Here is a 19,661-nt window from a genome sequence, read left to right on the forward strand (position 1 = left end):
TGGGCATCAATACCTCTGAGCAGTGCTGTTAGAAAAGACTTCCAGGACCTAACCTGATGAAAACATGGATAGTATGTGATGGAAGAGTACTTCTTTCCACAGAAAAGGTAGTGAACATAACCCAGTCTTTCTTTGGCTTGGCTTCGCGGACGAAGATTTATGGAGGGGGTAAAAAGTCCACGTCAGCTGCAGACTCGTTTGTGGCTGACAAGTCCGATGCGGGACAGGCAGACACGATTGCAGCGGTTGCAGGGGAAAATTGGTTGGTTGGGGATGGGTGTTGGGTTTTTCCTCCTTTGCCTTTTGTCAGTGAGGTAGGCTCTGCGGTCTTCTTCAAAGGAGGTTGCTGCCCGCCAAACTGTGAGGCGCCAAGATGCACGGTTGAGGCGATATCAGCCCACTGGCGGTGGTCAATGTGCCAGTACATTGCAGGCAAAACTCTCACCAACATTGAGAAACTTTAAATGGAACACTGAGGTCAGAGAGCAGTAGCAATCAAGGATCCACACAACCCAGGACATGAACTGTCTCGCTGCTGCCATCAGGAAAGAGGTATAGGTGCCACAAGACTCACATCACCAGATTCAGGAACAGTTGCTACCCCTCCACCATCAGACTCCCCAACAATAAATTCAATCAGATATGGTTTTTAGACTGCAAGCATATAACAGCAAAATCAATTAAATTTGCCATTACTTGGGCAGTCTAAAAAGGAAAGTGCAGGAATTTTTAGTCAATTCCTGTATTGCGATTTATCCTGCAGGACCCCTACTACTTTTGGGGGAAGCCTGCAGTCTAAATCGCATTGCAAAACTCACTTCATAAATTTGACATCCAGCTGATGACTCAGGCCACGTTGCTCCATATTAAAACACCAGGACTAACGCACACAGGAACTTAAAGTGTGCAGTGTAATCGACAAGGTGAGTAATTATATTAATTTATGTTAAAATTTTCCAAGATCTTTCCAACATTGCTGACTAAAAAACACAAGAGAATAATTTTTAAACACTCTTCATTTGTGCATTGTTTATTTCTGAACATTTATATTTCTGTATTTGCAGAGTTTGTTTACATTTCCCTCTTTTGTATGCATATCTTTTTTCTTGAGTACAGCTTACACCACAGATAAGTAGAAATTTTGCCTGGCCCACAGCAAAAAGAATCTCAGGGATGTCTTGTATGTTCTCTGAAAATAAATTTGAACTTGACTTGAACCTGATGATCCCCATTGGCTCAGACATTAGTTTTCAATCAATTAAGTTCACTCTTTTGGTATCAACAAAAGCCTGAGAGCATGATTCACAGGATTAGCTTTGGGACATGATAACATCCCACCTGCAGAATTGAGGACCTGCACTCAAGAGCTGTTGAACTTCCAGTCAAGCTATCCCAGGACCATTGCAACACTGACATCTTTCCAGCAATGTGAACAATTGCCCAGGAGTACCCTGTTCACAGAAAGCAAGACGCATTCAATCTATCTAATTACCATGAAATCGATGTATCTTCAGTTTAATTGAAGATAGATTGATTTAGACCAAGTGATTGAAGGCATGGTCAACAGTGCAGTCAATTGAATTTATTCTTCATTAGCCTGCTCACTATTGCCCAGTTGTAGTTGCAACAGGACTATCTGGCTCCAAATCTCACTGAAGCCTCAGATCAAATGTGAAATGAAGAACTGAATTCTAGAAGAGATGGGAGAAATATTGTTCTTGACATCAAGGCAACGTTTGCACAGCAGTGACATCAATGAGCTCTGATACATAAAATCAATAGGCATCAAGGAGAAAAATGACTCCAATCAATGAAATGCATTTTGAACAGTGGTTGAGGTCAATCCTCCCAGCCCCATGATATCTCTGCAAGAGACACAAAGGAGATTATAGATGCTAGAATGTGAATCTAAACCAATGCTTCTCAACCTTTCTCTTTCCACTCATATACCACTATGCCATCGGTGCTCTGTGATTAAGGTGGGATGTGAGTGGGAAGGGAAGGATGAGAATCACTGCTCTCGACCCAATTGTTACTGAAATGTTTTGCTTGAGAAAAAATGTCATTGGGCCATTTCCTTTGGAGTTATGAAACAGTTTACCTACCTCGACTGCACCATTTCATCTGATGCAAGGATCGACAAAGAGATAGACAACAGACTCGCCAAGGCCTTTGCAAGACTACACAAAAGAGTCTGGAAAAACAACCACCTGAAGAAACACACAAGGATCAGCGTGTACAGAGCCATTGTCATACCCACACTCCTGTTTGGCTCCAAATCATGGGTCCTCTACCGGCATCACCTACGGCTCCTAGAACGCTTCCACCAGCGTTGTCTCCGCTCCATCCTCAACATTCATTGGAATGACTTCATCACCAACATCGAAGTACTCAAGCTGGCAGAGTCCGCAAGCATCGAATCCACGCTGCTGAAGACCCAACTGCGCTGGGTGGGTCACGTTTCCAGAATGGAGGACCATCGCCTTCCCAAGATCGTGTTATATGGCGAGCTCTACACTGACCACCGAGACAGAGGTGCACCAAAGAAGAGGTACAAGGATTGCTTAAAGAAATCTCTTGGTGTCTGCCACATTGACCACCGCCAGTGGGCTGATATCGCCTCCAACCGTGCATCTTGGCGCCTCACAGTTCAGCAGGCAGCAACCTCCTTTGAAGAAGACCACAGAGCCCACTTCACTGACAAAAGACAAAGGAGGAAAAACCTAACACCCAAACCTAACCAACCAATTTTCCCTTGCAACCGCTGCAACTGTGCCTTCCTGTCCCGCATCGGACTTGTCAGTCACCAACGAGCCTGCAGCAGACGTGGACATACCCCTCCATAAATCTTCGTCCGTGAAACCAAGCCAAAGAAAGAAGATGAAACTGTGCACATAACGGGTCAATTAGGTAAGATTAAAGCAGTGGTTTTCATCCTTTTTCTTTCCATTCACATACCACCTTAAACAATCTCTTATTAATCACAGAGCACCTATGGCATATGAAACACTTAAAGTGGTATGTGAGTGCAAAGAAAAAGGTTGAGAACCACTGAGCTAAACATAATCTGCTGGACAGGTTGAGCAGCTTTCATTTATAATACTCTGACGGCACCTCCCATATCCAGAACTCCACACTCAAGAAAGACATGTACCAATCTCTGCATGTTCTCTTCCATCACACACCTACCTCCTTTGGAAATACATCTCCAATTTTTCATCAGGCTAGGTCTAAGTTCTGGAAATCTTTCCCAACCACATTGCATGACCACCTTCTCCAGAAGTATTGCAGTAGTTTAAACTTTCTCACACCAACATTTCAAGGACTGGTCAATCAATATTGGCCTTTTCAATAAAGCCCATGTGTCAAATATGAACATGTTTAAAGAAAAACATGGACATGGTAAGCAAAGAGGTTAAAAGAGACCTGTCTAAGAATAAAGAAGAGAATGGTGGTTAAGCGGCCGCATTAAAATTCTGTGTGAGAATTTTGAATCAGTACTTGCTAAGGAAGAGGATGGCGATAAACATGTTAGTGAAACACAAATTTCAGAGGTAATGGAAGGGCTGATAATCATTAGATTGATGGTGCTTAAAATGATGTGTATTCAAGGTTGCTGAAGGAACTGAAGATCTTGCCATAATCTTTCAATAGTTCCTTGATACAGGGGAGGTGAAGCAGGACTAGAAAGTGAAAATGTACCAGCTCGGTACAAAAAAACATGCAAAGACATTTCTCAGAACATTGATCAATCATTTCAGCATTGGTAAGGGATAATGTTTTAGAAATGAACAGCAAAAGACTAAAAATCACTCAGAAGGACCATGAATTAATAAAAGAGTGACAGCATGGATTTGTAAAATGCAGATAATCTTTGATTTTTTAAAAATATGAAAACAGTGAAGATTGATGAAGTCATGCAGCGCATGTTGTCTCTGTGGATTCTGAGAAAATGTTTGATAAAGTTCCACATTAGAGGCAGGTTAACAAAATGGACGGTCATGGAATAGGGCAGTTCAAGTTCAGGGAAAATCGGCCTAAGTATTGGAAACAGCAAATTATAGTAAATTGTTGTTTCCCAGACTGGAGGACAGAAGGCAGTGATGATTCCCATGAACTAAACCTAGAACTACTGCTATGGTTTATTTGAATGATTTTGGAATGAAGAATAAAATTGCAAATTATTCTCATTATGCCACATTTGGAGATGTGATGAATTGAGAGGCTAATACCAAATGACTGTAATGGGACAAAGAGAGGTGATGTGACACGTTGAATTTAATGCAGAGAAGTGTGAACTGATGCAGTTAGGCGGAAGCCATAGGGGGAAAAATATAGATCTAATGGCACAGTTCTGAAGAATGTGTATGGGCAGGGATGTCCAAGATATTGTCTGCATAAATCTTTGAAGGTTGTGGGACATGGAGTCATAGACTTCTATAACATGGAAATAAATTGTCCATGCCAACAAGACTAATCCCATCAGAGATATGTTTTTAAAAATATAAATATATATCTGGTGAAACAATTTTCTCCACAGGATAACTAAAATCAAAATCAAGGCTTTTAATTAATTGCTTTAAGGAGGAGAGAGAGATGTTGATAGAAGTATAAACAAAATAATTCCAGAGAATGGGAACTATGCAGTTTGTGGCTAAATAGTGATGTAAAAGGGAAGGGGGATGGATGCACAAGAGATCCAATCTGCACCAATGGAGAATTCAACATAGTAATAATCATGAATTTATTGTCATACAATGCACTGAAAGTGCAGTCAAACAGGTACTTTGTAATCAAGAGTTAATACTGGAACTATACAAGGTACTGGTGAGGCCATACCTTGAGTACTTGTGTTCAGTTCTGGTTTCCACACTTGAGGAAGAATATACTGGCCTTGGAGGCAATCCAGAGGAGGTTCATCAGGTTGATCCCGGAGCAGTTGAGGCTACTTCATTAAACATATTTAAGGTTCAGTTAGATAGATTTTTACATAAGAAAGGAATTCGGGGATATGTGGAAAAGGCAGGTAGGTGGAGTTGAATCAATGATCTTATTGAATGGTGGAGCAGGCTCGATGGGCCGGATGGCCTACTCCTGCTCCTATTTCTTATGTTCTTATATTAAAAAAACCATAAGAAAAGGATACATAATATGAAAGATAGAAAATAAGTATTCACAGTTACAGTAGTGAAAGAAAAACTAACAGTGTTTCAATACAACAGACAGGTCTTCTTGTGTTGCTGGAGTAGTTTATGATAGGGTAGTAAGTGGAGGTTCAAGAACCTCAGCCATTTGAAATAAAACTCAGGTTTTTGTATCTTCTTCCAAAAGGGAGTAACCGAGGAGGTTGTCACCAGGGTGATGCACGGCCTGCATGATGTTGGCTGCCTTCTGTATACAGGGCATCATATTGATGTCTTCAGTGGAGAGGAGGTCAGAGCCTTTGATGAACCTGGACATGTTTGCTACCTTCTGCCACCTTTTGCATTCCTGAGCACTTGAATTACCAAACTAGGTTGTGATACAACCAGTCAATGTACTTGCCACATTGAACCTGTAGAAGTTTGATGGAGTATTCAATGACATGCCAAATCTCCTCTAACTTTTTATAGAGGATTGTGTGACCAAAAAAGTTACAGAAATAGAAAGCAAACATAATTCTTGGAATTATGAGGAATAACATTTTTTTTTCTGATATCATACACTACCTGAAAAATTATCACTAACTAGGGCAAGGCTTCATTTCTCTTCTGAAATAACTCTGTTTTCTTCTTTATTCATTTTCTTTCCCTTTTTATTTATCTATAAATAACTCTTCCCCTTAGCCTTTTGCCATCTTGTTTCCCCCCCGCCCCTTCTCAGCATTTTTCACCTTTGCCCTCCCTACCCCCATCCCCAAACCCAGCTCTCATTTCTCAATTTTACCTTTGAGGCTGCCTTCTAACTTGTATTCCATCTGAAGTATCCTTGAATGGGAATTACAGGGATAAAAATAAAATGGAGAACAACAATTGTAAATTATTCTTCTGTAAAAGGGGAGTGACCTGACTAGTTAAGTACTGGTAAAAGGCCTGTTAGGATTGTCCCAGGTAACCTTCCTCCTTGTTTGACTCTTCATTATAATTGAATCTTCTAAACTTTTACAGATTTTTGGTCAAGTGGAGCTGAACTGGCTTAATGGGCATCGCAGCAGTTGTTCTTCCTGAAATTCCCCACTCTGCTTCTTATTATGAGCTGAGATAACTGCAACCATGTGGTTGTAATCAGGCTTGTTTCCGTCTAGCCTTACAAATGCTTTGTCACCTATATTCCAAACACATTTTGTTGCAGGGACTGACTTACAAGTAATTGCCCATTTTTGCCAGTTTTCCACCAAAGGCCTTCATCATCTTATATAAATACTTATTGAATCTTAATTGGGCACATTGAGAAAATTGTGAAAAAGGCACACCAATGCCTCTTCTTTCTAACTCATCCAAGAAGATTTGTCATGTTCTTGAACACTCCAACAAACATCCATTTGTGTACGTGAAAAATATGCTGGATGATTGTATCACAGCTTGGTTTGCCAACTCAAGTGCACAGGAATGTAGAAGACTGTAGAAGGTATTAAACATAGCCAGGTCCATCACAGGCTCCAACCTCCCATCCATGGCAGACATCGATGTGAGGCATTGCTACAAGGAGGCAGCCATCATATAAAGGACACCCCCACCCCCCCCATCACCCTAGTCACAAACTCTTCTCATTGATATCTTTGAGCAGAAGGTCCAGGCCCTCTAGTTCAAGAACTGTACCCTCCCTTTGGTACACTAATCATATTCTACTCTGGCTGTGCAAAAGGATTGTTTCTGTGATTGCAAATTACTCTTGTTTTGTATTAGGAATACTATGCACCAAGGACTGGAGAATGCAGTTTCATTGGGTTGTACTTGTGCAATCAGATGACAATAAACTTGACTTGGTGATGTATATTTATTATCTCTCTTATGTACTTATTATCTTTTTTAATTTAATTCAATTAGTTTGCCATTATAGTTTTTCTTAAGTTCCTGTTTGGCTGCAGCAAGTAAGAATATTGGTTCATATGCACATTGCACAATGTGTATGACAATAAATTCATTATCATTATGAATAGATTAAAGATGGTTGCACTACTGGAACTACTGTAATGGCAGCGCTGCCACTGATCCCTGAGAGTGTGGAGGGGATACACAGCGCTCCTCCATGTCGTTCTACTGCCCAGTTGTGGTGCTGATGGCCCCATACAGGCTTTAAACAGCCTGTCAAAGTGGATGATGGTGTTTTACTGAAACATCTTTAAGCCATGGAGCTGCATGCCCATCAATGAGAAGGAGAAGCCTGAGAGACAAGGAAGAGGACCACAGTAGTAGGCCAGTAAAGGGCTCAGTAGGTGAAGGACACACCTTGTCTGTTGGACACACCTGCACCTGTTGGAGACCACTTCGTGGGAATCAGGTGTCAGAAACAGGATTCAAGAGGGTGGGCTCCCAAATGGCCTCTGGCACTGAAAGATTCCTGATTTTATTGGAGGTTCAATTTAGGAGGTTTGCTTTTCCAAAGGATTGAACAGGAAACCATGTGGCTGCAGCTGCTGTGGGAATGCAGGAAGCAAATCCACAGGAGGCACTTGTTGTCTCAGAAGGGACCCTTGTTTGTATTTTTTTTCTTATTGTTGTGATGCTCTTTATATGCCTTTATAGCAGGCAAAAGGTGACATATTACATCCTTGAAGTGGAGAGGATGGTAGATGGGCAGGTAATGGCATTGTGCCAACAGCATGAATTCCAACTCCTAATCATTGATCCCCATGATCCCAATATTTTGTGGTGTCCAAAAATTCTGTGAATTTATAGTTGTTTTTCTCATTAGTTATGTTTAAGTGATTTCCTCACACCACTGAGTCTTCTTGACTACATTGGAATTGCAGTAGAGACCAGTCTCAATGCCAATCTGGTAAGGAAAAGTTCAGAGGTTGGGGAGGGTTGGGGTGGGGAATTCCTGTTTTTATAATTTAATATTTAAGTGCTGAGGCCACAGCCAAGCTTTCAGCGCAAATATTCAAATTGTGGCCATTGTGTATAGTCTCACCAACCTTCCAGAGCTGTCTGTGAATTTAACTTAATGTCCTGGGCACCAGTGTATGCAACACAAGAGAGAACCACCAAGGAATAGTGTGCACATGCATTTACTTCAATTTTTTAAATCCATGTTGCAAATATTTTGGAGAGGAGAAAAAATATGTTGTCTATTTGACCAGATGGGTGATTGAAGGAGGGAGAGGATGTAGCCGCTGGGTTAAGAGATGAAGAATAACAGAAACATTTGGAAATACCTCCTACCAGGGATAGGATGTCCAGTTGAGGGACAAGTCATCTAATACAATAAAAAGATACAAAAAACTTCTCAGAAGTTAAGAACATTACATATTATTTTGCATTGAAATGGCTACCATATATCACCAGGAGCAAGAAACCACCAGCAAATCAAACTGGAAGAGGCCATGTCCTCCACCCCATGTGTCACACTCTCAAAGTTACATGCAAAAATGCTGTTACGAATCTACCGTATAGACAGGATAAATATTTTCCCAAAAATAAAAAAAATAACATGCTTTACAACTCATCCAGTCAGGCAGCATCTCTGGAAAGAGAAACTGAATTAATATTTCAAGTTGAAGATCCTTCATCAGAACAGGAAAAATTAGAAAAAAAATGGTTTCAGAGAGTGTAGGGGAGAGATGTAGAATTCTTTTCCTTACTGAGGGCTTGGGGGGACCACGCTCTGCTGACCATTGATGGCTCCACCATTGAGGTCGGCAAGAGTATCAAGTTAATTGGTGTACACTTGGCAGAAATCTCACCAGCTCCATTGCCAAGAAAGCCCAGCAGCGGCTTTACTTCCTGCGAAGGCTGAGGAAAGTTCATCTCCCACCCTCCATCCTCACTACATTCTACAGAGGATGTATTGAGAGCATCCTGTTCAACTGTATCACTGCCTGGTTTGGAAGTTGTACCTCCTCAGACTGCAAGACCCGGCAGAGGATAGTGAAATCAGCGGATGCAGGAGAAAGGCAATAAACATTGTGAAGGACTCCACACACCCCTCATGTAAATTGTTCTCCCTTCTGCCATCTGGTAAGAGGTACCATAGCACTCAGGTCATTATGTACAGATTAGGCAACATTTTTCCCCCAAGCATCAGGGTCTTGAATTCCCAGAACATATGTGGATTGTGTACCATGGACTTCTACTGTATACGTCTTAATATTTTATTATTTCAATGTGTTTAACTTCTTTCTATTCTAACATATATTTATGTAAATATGTTCTGTGGTTCCAGAGAAATTTTATCTCTTCTTTACTATGCGAACATTGTATGAACGATAAATAAATGTGACTTGACTTGACTTGGATATCCTAAAAGGAGTGATTCCAACAGTACAGCTCACTTTAAATTTGTTTAATAGAAGCTAAAACTATTTTTCTACAAGAAGCTCATGGTGGAATGCATTTCCTTCATTAGTGTTAGGAAACTAATTAGCACATTTTATTAAATTTCTTTTAAATACAGGCAGTCTCCAGGTTATGAACGAGATCCACTCCTAAGTCTGTCTTTAAGTTGAATTTGTAGGTAAGTCAGAACAGGTACATACAATTCTTATTTAGTGTCAGATAGTTAAATGTTTGTCTTAGTATATAATATATATTTTACCTATGCATGCATATAAAATTACTGGATTCAATTTCTTGAAGTAGGCATCAAGGGAGGTTTGTACAGAGGTTTTATTTTACTCGTTATAAATGGCCTTGTAGCAGCTGAGGCTCTCAGTAACTGTACATACAGTAAACTTTAATGAACCTTTCCATATTTGGATCTTCCTCCTCTACCTTTGCCATCACTTCTTTACACAGGCTATACAACACACCACAAAAGTTAAATAAATGGGACCAACAGTATCAGACAGATGTTTTTGCTGTAAAAAGGAAACGGGAACAAGAATACATGCAATTTGGGAATGAGAGAAAGTGAAAAAATTTTGGGAAGATCTAAACCAGATATTAAATAAAACCACAAAAAGCAATATACCAAAAAACCCAGAGATCTTCCTTCTAAGTAATATAAGAAATAAAGAATTTGGACTCGATTTGGATGGAGCACAAAAAATATTTATTATGATAGCCCTAGATATAGCAAAAAAATGTATTATGTCAACCTGGAAATTAGAAGACAACTTGAGAATACAACAATGGTACATAGAAATAAATAAATGTATTCCATTAGAAAAAATAACATATAATTTAAGAAATAACATCACAATATTCGAACAAATATGGGAACCGTACATGAAACACAATAGAGAAATCCTACCATGGACCTCCACCACCTAAAATGACCGAAGGAGAAGACAACGAAATGAACTGACTCAGTTTGTAAAAGTAAAAGACAAAAATTCATTGTTTATTTTTATTAAGTGACGACATTGTTTAATGGGTTTAATGTATCATATAGATTGAACTTTGAATAAATGGGAAGGGGGGTGGGGGAGGGAGGGAAAGGAGGGGGGAAAAAGGGGAGAAAATGACACTATATATTCAAGAGAAAAATGTCTGTATGTATTTTGGTCAGTATGGTTCATAGTGTGAAAAATTAAAAAAATTTTAAAAAATGAGAGGTTTCAGTTCTGGAGTTTTTAAGTCCCAGTCTTCTTCTTCAAATGTTATCATCTGCTGTTCTAGTTTCATTGGACACTACTTCGGCATGGGAGTCGAGTAACTCTGCAACATCAATTTCACTGATGTCTAACTGCAGTTGATTACCAATATCAACCACAACTTGCCTGGCTTCGGCTATGGCATCAGCTGTAAACCCCTGAAAAGCATGAGCGAATAGAGGGGCAAAATCCTTTCATATCTGACTGCTTCACTTCATCCCAAGAATCAGCAATATTTTTGATGACATCTTAGAAGTTATAATTCCTCCAGACCTCTACCTTAAGCTCATCACATCATCTTGGGTAGCCCTGACTGCTTGTGAGAAGGTCTGCCATAAATGATAGGCCTTAAAGGATCCCTGATCCATTGGCTGATGAAGTGTTGAGGGGTAAACATACAACCTTTACATTGGGGTGAAGGTCTGGGTGCGTTGTCAAGCTCAAGAAGAATCTTGAAAGGAATTTTCTTGGCCAAGCAATAACGTTCAACATCAGGGACAAAATGGTTCAAGAACCAATCTTCAAAGATGGCAATTGTAACCCAAGCTTTCGCATTTGCCTTGCAAATAATGGGAAGAGATGCCTTAAGTCCTCGGATTTAGGGAGCGATACGCAAGAAAAGGCTTGACCTTGAAATCCCCGGATGCGTTTTACTCCCAAGCAAAAACATTCGATGCCTTATGCCCTGGTGCTCTTTTTTCCTCTTTTGAAGTGCAAGTCCTTTCATGCATTTTTTTTTTCCCAAAGTAAACCAATCTCATCTACATTAAATATTTGGTCTGGCAAATAACCTTTCTCCTCAATAATTTTTTTCAACATTTCAGGAAAATCACTCTCCACACTTACGTCGACACTTGCTGCTTCACCTTGCAATTTAATATTATGTAAATTTGCCCTCACTTTGAAACGATTGAACCAACCCCGACTCGCAACAAATTCTTCATCACAATGACCTTCACTTGCTGCATGTTCAGCTTTTAAATCATTGAAAAGGCTTCAAGCCATTAACAGGCATATTACGTTGATTTTGGTAGTCTAACCAAATTATCAATAGCCGTTCCATTTCAACAATTAAACCACTGCATTGCTTAGTAATAACTGTAGCTTTCATCGGGGAAGGGCCTTTCACATGCTCCATTATTCTCAGTTTATCCTTTAAATTGTTCCGATCATTGACTGACTGCAGCCTAACACTTTTCCAGTGACCGATGACATTTCACCTCTTTCCGATTGCTTTATTATTTCCACTTTATTTTCAACCATCAGCACTTGCATTGGTTTTACGCTTTGGAGGCATGATTACAAGTGTAAATAAGAGAACATTTAAAGCCAAATACAAAGTTACACACTCAACACATAATCCGAGTTAAAATGGGAGAAGGTATTCTCTTTCCTCTAGACGACGAACTGCTGAAGTCGCACGCGATCCATCCATAAGTACGAGTTATCCATAAGTCGGACATTTTTAACCCGGGGACTTAGTGTACACAATTAACCAGTTGTTTCTAAGTTCAAGCAAGAAAACCAAGGGTTCATTTAGTGATTACATTTAACTATTTTGGACTGCAGCATTATATAATCTGTTCTTCATCATTTGTCTGAGGGACAAAAATGAATGTGATCTTATTTTAAATTAAGCTGCATTATTTGGGAAGAGAAAACCAAAATCAAGATGGTATTCATTAGAAAACTGAAACATATCCATTACAAGACAAAGACCGCTGTCTTGAAAAAATTAAAGCCAATCAAAAAACACGTTTGCTCCTTAGCCGGGATTCAGAAAGGAAGGGGTGAGAGCAAAGACACATGTGTTTCCAATGCCCTGCAGTACCAATGATTACGTGCAAAGGACCTGAGCTTCTTATTTGCTTCCCAAGTCATTAATTCCTGCCTCCCAAAAAGTGTCTGAAATTTCACTACTTCATTGGGCACCCTGTATTAACATTACTCAAAGAATTATGTTCAGGTGACTGTAACCAAGTGTAGAAAATTAATATCTTTTGTTTGGGTCTTTAAATATTTTTGTGACTTTATACAATCAGGAAAAAACTTGGTGAAAAAAATTGAATTGAAGTGATGCCATTTTAAGTTCTATGTATTTATTGAATTTATTTCTGTAATGTAAGAGTCTCTTACATAAGAGATAGGACTGGCATATCAGATTTGCTATGATACTAATGGAGTCACCTGTGCCTGCTTTATATCAGTCAACTAAAGGGCAATGAGGGACTACAATCACGGTGAACATTTTTGGTCATCTGCCTATTTGGTTAGTAAACAGTGAAGGGACTTTTTTTTCCCGAAGTTGATTGTTTTATTGTGAGAAGAGAATGTTAATCTGATTGGAGATCTGAATAATGTCTCATAACAAATGAAATACATTTCAGAGTTTATAGTATTTTAAGAATTTTTGGGCACTCTTCAGATTTCAGAATGTGGTATAGCTCACCCACCAAGATGTGTTCTTATGATAGTTTTGCCCGGTGTAAAAATTTGCTTAGATTCCAATACTGGAAAAAAAAGCATTTCCAAAATAGTGATTTATTTTCTTATGTTGTCTTATTATTCTTACAGATGCTATAGTTGGTTGTGATACTACTCCACACGGGTCAGGACGGACCAATTGTGCAATAGGATACCGTGATTTTTTTTAAAAGCCCTGGAGTGAGAAAAAGGCCCTTGACTTTATCAGACCATGGAAGGCTTATGGCCTTCCATTCAAATAGTGGAGAAAGTAATTTGATATAGAGCAATAAACATTTGCACAGATAATATTACAGTATCACCAAACTAATTCTTGTAAGCTCTACTTTAGTAGAGAACTCGTATCATTTGAGAAAACTGAGAGGTATTTGCTAACTTTAAGATCCCTAGATTTATTGCAGATTTTTGTTATGCATATGTTACCACTTCATCTTAAAATTAGGTTGTAAAAGAGCAAGCAAGGATGATGCAAAGCAGCTGCATAACTACTTTGACCACATTTGGTAAACACTTGGAGACACAACTGTGTGAAAGGTTTCACATCAAAAGTTGCCGGAGCATTAGAGAGCTCCATACTGGAAATGGATGCATGCTTATTACCACAGCGTGTGGTAATGAATAAGGATGAATTGCACTGTGGGTGAATGAATGATGAATTTTCAACCTTTCATGGTGTAGATATTATATATTTTTAAACATTGCTGCATGAATTAAATTTTGTTGAGTCATTTAAAATCTAGTAGAATCCAAACCACAGCCACTTGACTTTGTATAAGACATGCCATCTCAAAATTGGAGAAAAATGTGGACCGGGGGTCTACTTTAACTAAAGGGGTACTCTTTTCAAGAAGTTCTATTTTTTACTAATCTACCAGATGCAAGTTATTAGCGTGAATGTGAAGTGAACAAATCTAGATAATATAAATGGTGAATGAGATAAATCACTGCAGAAAGACATGGTATAGAAGTCAGAAATCACCAAGAAATGGAATCAGATTTATGAATTTTAGATAGATAAAAGTTAACAAAGTAGAAGACCATTAAAATGAGCTGGGTACAATGATATGATGCTAATAATGCCGCCACGGACAGAAAGCAGTGTAGCTCTGAACAACGTACGTGAAAAAAATGTCCGTGACTGCAGGAGATGCTCTACTTGCACCCACACCTCCTCCCTCACCATCATGTGGGGGCCCAAACAGTTCTTCCAAGTGAAGCGATGTTTCACTTCTGATTCAGCAGGGCTCATCTACTGCATCTGGTGTTTCCGATGTGGTCCCCTCTATATTAGACAGACTGAGAAATTGCCTAGTTGATCACCTCAGCTCTGTCCGCCATAATAGCATGGATCTTCCAGTTCAATTCTCCACCCCATTCCTTTTTGACATGTCTGTCCATCGTCTCATGTACTGCCAGACTGAGACCACCCGCAAATTGGAGGAACGGCACCTCATCTTCTGACTGGGCACCCTCCAATCTGATGGCATTAATATTAAATTCTTACCTTTAACACCTTTTGTTGGACTGGATTCCTCCACCATTGTTTGAATTCTGAGATTTCCTGCTTCTGGCTTATTCCGCTTACTCCTTAAGAAAGGCTCAGGCCCAAAACATCAGCAATAAATCTTTGTCTCTACAGATGTTGAAAAGACCGGCTGAGTTCCTCCAGCATCTCGGTGTGTTTTTACTACAATCACAGCATCTGCAGACTTCTATGTTTCACAACATATGTGAAAAGACAATAAATTCAGACTAAACCAAAGTTTAAATGAAAGCAAAATAAAAAAAGACAATTTTGCATGTTGCAATGAGTAAAGAAACAGGGATGAATAAGCACTTAAGAAAAAGAGCATGGGTAGAACATTCAACCCTTCAATTAACCATATAACCATATAACCATATATAGCACGGAACAGGCCAGTTTGGCCCTACTAGTCCATGCCGGAACCATAGAATATTACAGCACAGAAAAAGGCTCCTTCGGCCCTTCTCGTCTGTGCCAAACCATTTTCCTGCCTAATTCCACTGACTTGCACCCTATCCATAGTCCTCCATACCTCTCCCATTCATGTACCTGTTCAAATACTTCTTAAATAGCAAAACTGAGCCCGCATTCACCATTTCAGTTGGCAGCTCTTTCCACACTCCCACCACTCTCTGGGTGAAGAAGTTCACTCTAATGTTCCCCCTAAACCTTTAACCTTTGGCCCTTCTCGTCTGTGCTGTAATATTCTATGGTTCCATTTGCATACATACACATACATACACAGGGTAGATTCTGGGAAGGTATTTCCTTTGACCGAGGTGTCTGAAATAAAGGGTCACAGACCCACCCAATAACCTGAGATGAAGAGAAATTTCTTCTCCCAGAAGATGGTGAATCTTTGGAATTCTCTACCCTGAAGGGCTCTGAAGGTTCAATCGTGAGTTGCACTCAACACTAAAATCAATTCGGTTTTGTATATTAGAAGAATCAAGTGATAGAAGAAAAAGGGTGGAAAGTGGTGTTGATATGGAGATCAGCTATAATCTGATAGTTTCTTTCTTTGGCTTGGCTTCGCGGACGAAGATTTATGGAGGGGGTAAAAAGTCCACGTCAGCTGCAGGCTCGTTTGTGGCTGACAAGTCCGATGCGGGACAGGCAGACACGATTGCAGCGGTTGCAGGGGAAAATTGGTTGGTTGGGGTTGGGTGTTGGGTTTTTCCTCCTTTGCCTTTTGTCAGTGAGGTGGGCTCTGTGGTCTTCTTCAAAGGAGGTTGCTGCCCGCCAAACTGTGAGGCGCCAAGATGCACGGTTTGAGGCGTTATCAGCCCACTGGCGGTGGTCAATGTGGCAGGCACCAAGAGATTTCTTTAGGCAGTCCTTGTACGTTTTCTTTGGTGCACCTCTGTCACGGTGGCCAGTGGAGAGCTCGCCATATAACACGATCTTGGGAAGGCGATGGTCCTCCATTCTGGAGACGTGACCCATCCAGCGCAGCTGGATCTTCAGCAGCGTGGACTCGATGCTGTCGACCTCTGCCATCTCGAGTACTTCGACGTTAGGGATGTAAGCGCTCCAATGGATGTTGAGGATGGAGCGGAGACAACGCTGGTGGAAGCGTTCTAGGAGCCGTAGGTGGTGCTGGTAGAGGACCCATGATTCGGAGCCGAACAGGAGTGTGGGTATGACAACGGCTCTGTATACGCTTATCTTTGTGAGGTTTTTCAGTTGGTTGTTTTTCCAGACTCTTTTGTGTAGTCTTCCAAAGGTGCTATTTGCCTTGGCGAGTCTGTTGTCTATCTCATTGTCGATCCTTGCATCTGATGAAATGGTGCAGCCGAGATAGGTAAACTGGTTGACCGTTTTGAGTTTTGTGTGCCCGATGGAGATGTGGGGGGGCTGGTAGTCATGGTGGGGAGCTGGCTGATGGAGGACCTCAGTTTTCTTCAGGCTGACTTCCAGGCCAAACATTTTGGCAGTTTCCGCAAAGCAGGACGTCAAGCGCTGAAGAGCTGGCTCTGAATGGGCAACTAAAGCGGCATCGTCTGCAAAGAGTAGTTCACGGACAAGTTTCTCTTGTGTCTTGGTGTGAGCTTGCAGGCTTGAAGGGCTAAATGTTCTACCAATGCTCTTTTTCTTAAGTGCTTATTCATCCCTATTTTCTTTCTCATTGCAGCACACAAAATTGTCTTTTTTTTATTTTGCTTTCATTTAAACTTTGGTTTAGTCTAAATTTATTGTCTTTTCACATATATTGTGAAACACAGAGGTCTAATGTCCTCTGGTTTGTATCTCACCTACACTCAGTGGAAAAAGCCTACCTATATTTACTCTGTCTATCCCCCTCATAATTTTAAATGTATCCATCAAATCTCCCCTCATTCTTCTACACTCCAGGGAATAAAATTCTAAACTGTTTAACCTTTCCCTGTAATTCAGTTCCTGAAGTCTGGGCATCATCCTAAAATCTTCTCTGCACTCTTTCTACCTTATTGATATATTTCCTGCAGTTAGGAGACCAAAACTGCACATAATACTCCAAATATGGCCTTATACAACTTTACAACAACATCCCAACTCCTATATTCAATACTCTAATTTATGAAAGCTAAATGCCAAAAGTTCCCTTTACAACAATATCTACCTATGACACCACTTTCAGGGAATTGTGTATCTGTATTCCCAGGTATATATCAGCTAATTAAGATATACATTTACAGAACATAGAGGAAAGGAGACTTTATTTTAAGAAATAAAGAAGAGCAGAATTAGACATATCAATAAAATACATTCTCTCTTTTAACTTTTACTTGTATTTAAGACATACCCTTCACAAAGAAAAGCTCAAATGTTTTCAAACAAAGTTTGACACTGAGGCACATGAGAAGATGTAAAGGAATGTTACCCTTTCACTCTCTGGCCCCAGTGTGTTCAGTTCGCTTCGCCACTCACATCCATGACCTTCATCACCTGGTAAGACAATGTAGCAGATGGATGGGTAAATAGTTGCTATCAAATTCCCCTTCATATTGTACACAAACATGACACAGAAGTAAATGATGCATCAAGGCACTTTGCACAAGTTTTTGAAGTACTTGTTCCCATTTACAACAAAAGGCCCACCCAATGGGAAATTTGACCAGACATCTCCTGTTGTGATTTATGGAAAATAGAATGATACAGAGCAGGAACAAACACTTCAGCCCAAAAGTGAGCACCAATCATAATGTAAACATAATTTACACTAAAACATTGCGACTTGCACCTGATACAGATACCTCTATTCCCTTCATATGCCTAACATAGTCGCCATTTAATATTGCACGTGATAACATTATCAATGTGCATGCCCCACATTTCTGACTTATAGATCAAAGGATCATAGTCTACCACCTTCATGACCATTTACAGCAAACCAAGCGTACATTGAGGAGCATTTTGGAAACCAAACAGGACTGTAAGGATACCTGCTGGTGTATCATTTTATGTTCATTGACTCTCCCTCTTTCCTTTATAAGTGAAAGGCAGCTCTGAAGGGTCACAGGCATGAGATGTTGTGATCCAAGGTGCTGACGGTAGAATGAAGTCGAGCTGCTTGTGGCATGGTGTGGGAGGCCTTGATAACCAACGCTTCACTGTTCAACTATTTCCTCACCCAGGGATCCCTGCACCACCATTTAATTTTGCCCGCTCAATTAATTTTCTCTCCCCACCCCATTCCTCCATCCTTATTTCTTTCCATATCCGTGGCATCCTGTGTAGTTCCCAGAGGTTAACATGACAATGAGACGACAGCTGTGAGTGTGAGAAGTAGCTGCTGTCTGTGAATGCGTTGGTTGATTCATGGTGTTTTAAATGGGAGAAAGCCAAAATAAAGATTTCTTTAAAAAGGATGTATTAGGTTGTTTGTTGTACCCAATATCAACTATTGAGAGCACCCACATGGAATGAAATTCAATTTCTGGACCATTACCTTTACTTCCTGTATCAAAGGTAAATTACAGTTGCTTCTGAAAGATGGGCAGCATGCTACCCCTAGAATTTATCCCAATGCTATTACAGCACCGTCGACCGGGGTTCGAAAGGAACTGTAAGTTTTCACTGTGACCTGCATGGGTTTTATCTGGGTGCTCTGGTTTCCTCCCACCCTCTAAAATATATGGGGCTGGTAGGGTAATTGTGTGAAATAGGGTGGCAGAGGTTCCATTGACTGGAAGGACCTTCTATCAAGCTGTATCATTGAAACACCTACCATGAAAATGAGATAATCTTCATGACGTGGATAGCAGCATTTCAAGGAATGGCTTTACAGCGTCCTCTCAGTGCTTCTGAGGGCAGAAAAAATGTGGTGCTTTCACCCATCTCACAATAAAGCTTCCAAAAGGATACTTCTTCAAACTCTTACTTTTTGTTTGAAATGACATCTTTACATGATGCTTTTCCCACAATAGGATGCATACAAAGACAGTGATTATTTCATGCAGGCCTGCTTCACAGTGGCATCCTCGCCGTCAAGTCAGATCTTGGGACTGCAGAACCTGGTGGCATATCCTCATCCAGAAACAAATTCTGAAAGCACACCTGGAGGGAGAGAAACCCTTAATTCTGATTGGCGATCACAGTGAACAAATGTGGTGGCAATAACTGCCTCACTTTGTTAAGTATTTTCAGGAAACAATGGTAAGAAAAGCTAATGGATAGAAAATGGTGGTACACCATCTCCGCCAGCAGAGCCAAAGGAAGACGGGTCAATGATTTTCTCAAAAGAGACCATAAGACATAGGAGCAGAAATAGGTTATTCAGCCCATTCAAGTCTGCTCCACCATTCAATCATGAGCTGATCCATTTTCCCACTCAGCCCCATTCCCTGGCCTTCTCCCCATAACCTTTGACATCCTGGGTAATCAAGAAACTATCAATCTCTGCTTAAATACACCCAATGACCTGGTCTCTCCAAC

General features: G+C 40.4%; 1 long non-coding RNA gene across 5 annotated transcripts in view; it reads right to left on the reverse strand.

Moving 5' to 3' along the window:
- Positions 1 to 17,426: 17,426 nt before the first annotated feature.
- LOC138760500 (uncharacterized) overlaps positions 17,427 to 19,661 on the reverse strand; it is an 81,068-nt gene continuing 78,833 nt past the window's right edge. For 3 of the 5 annotated variants that reach the window (XR_011355663.1, XR_011355664.1, XR_011355667.1), the window contains one exon: positions 17,427 to 19,283. This is a non-coding gene — a long non-coding RNA (uncharacterized lncRNA). The remainder of the gene's footprint in view (positions 19,284 to 19,661) is intronic. The other 2 variants (XR_011355665.1, XR_011355666.1) reach the window with 2 other exon arrangements.

Source organism: Narcine bancroftii, chromosome 4 (assembly GCF_036971445.1).
Source record: "Narcine bancroftii isolate sNarBan1 chromosome 4, sNarBan1.hap1, whole genome shotgun sequence".
Lineage (NCBI taxonomy): Eukaryota > Metazoa > Chordata > Chondrichthyes > Torpediniformes > Narcinidae > Narcine > Narcine bancroftii.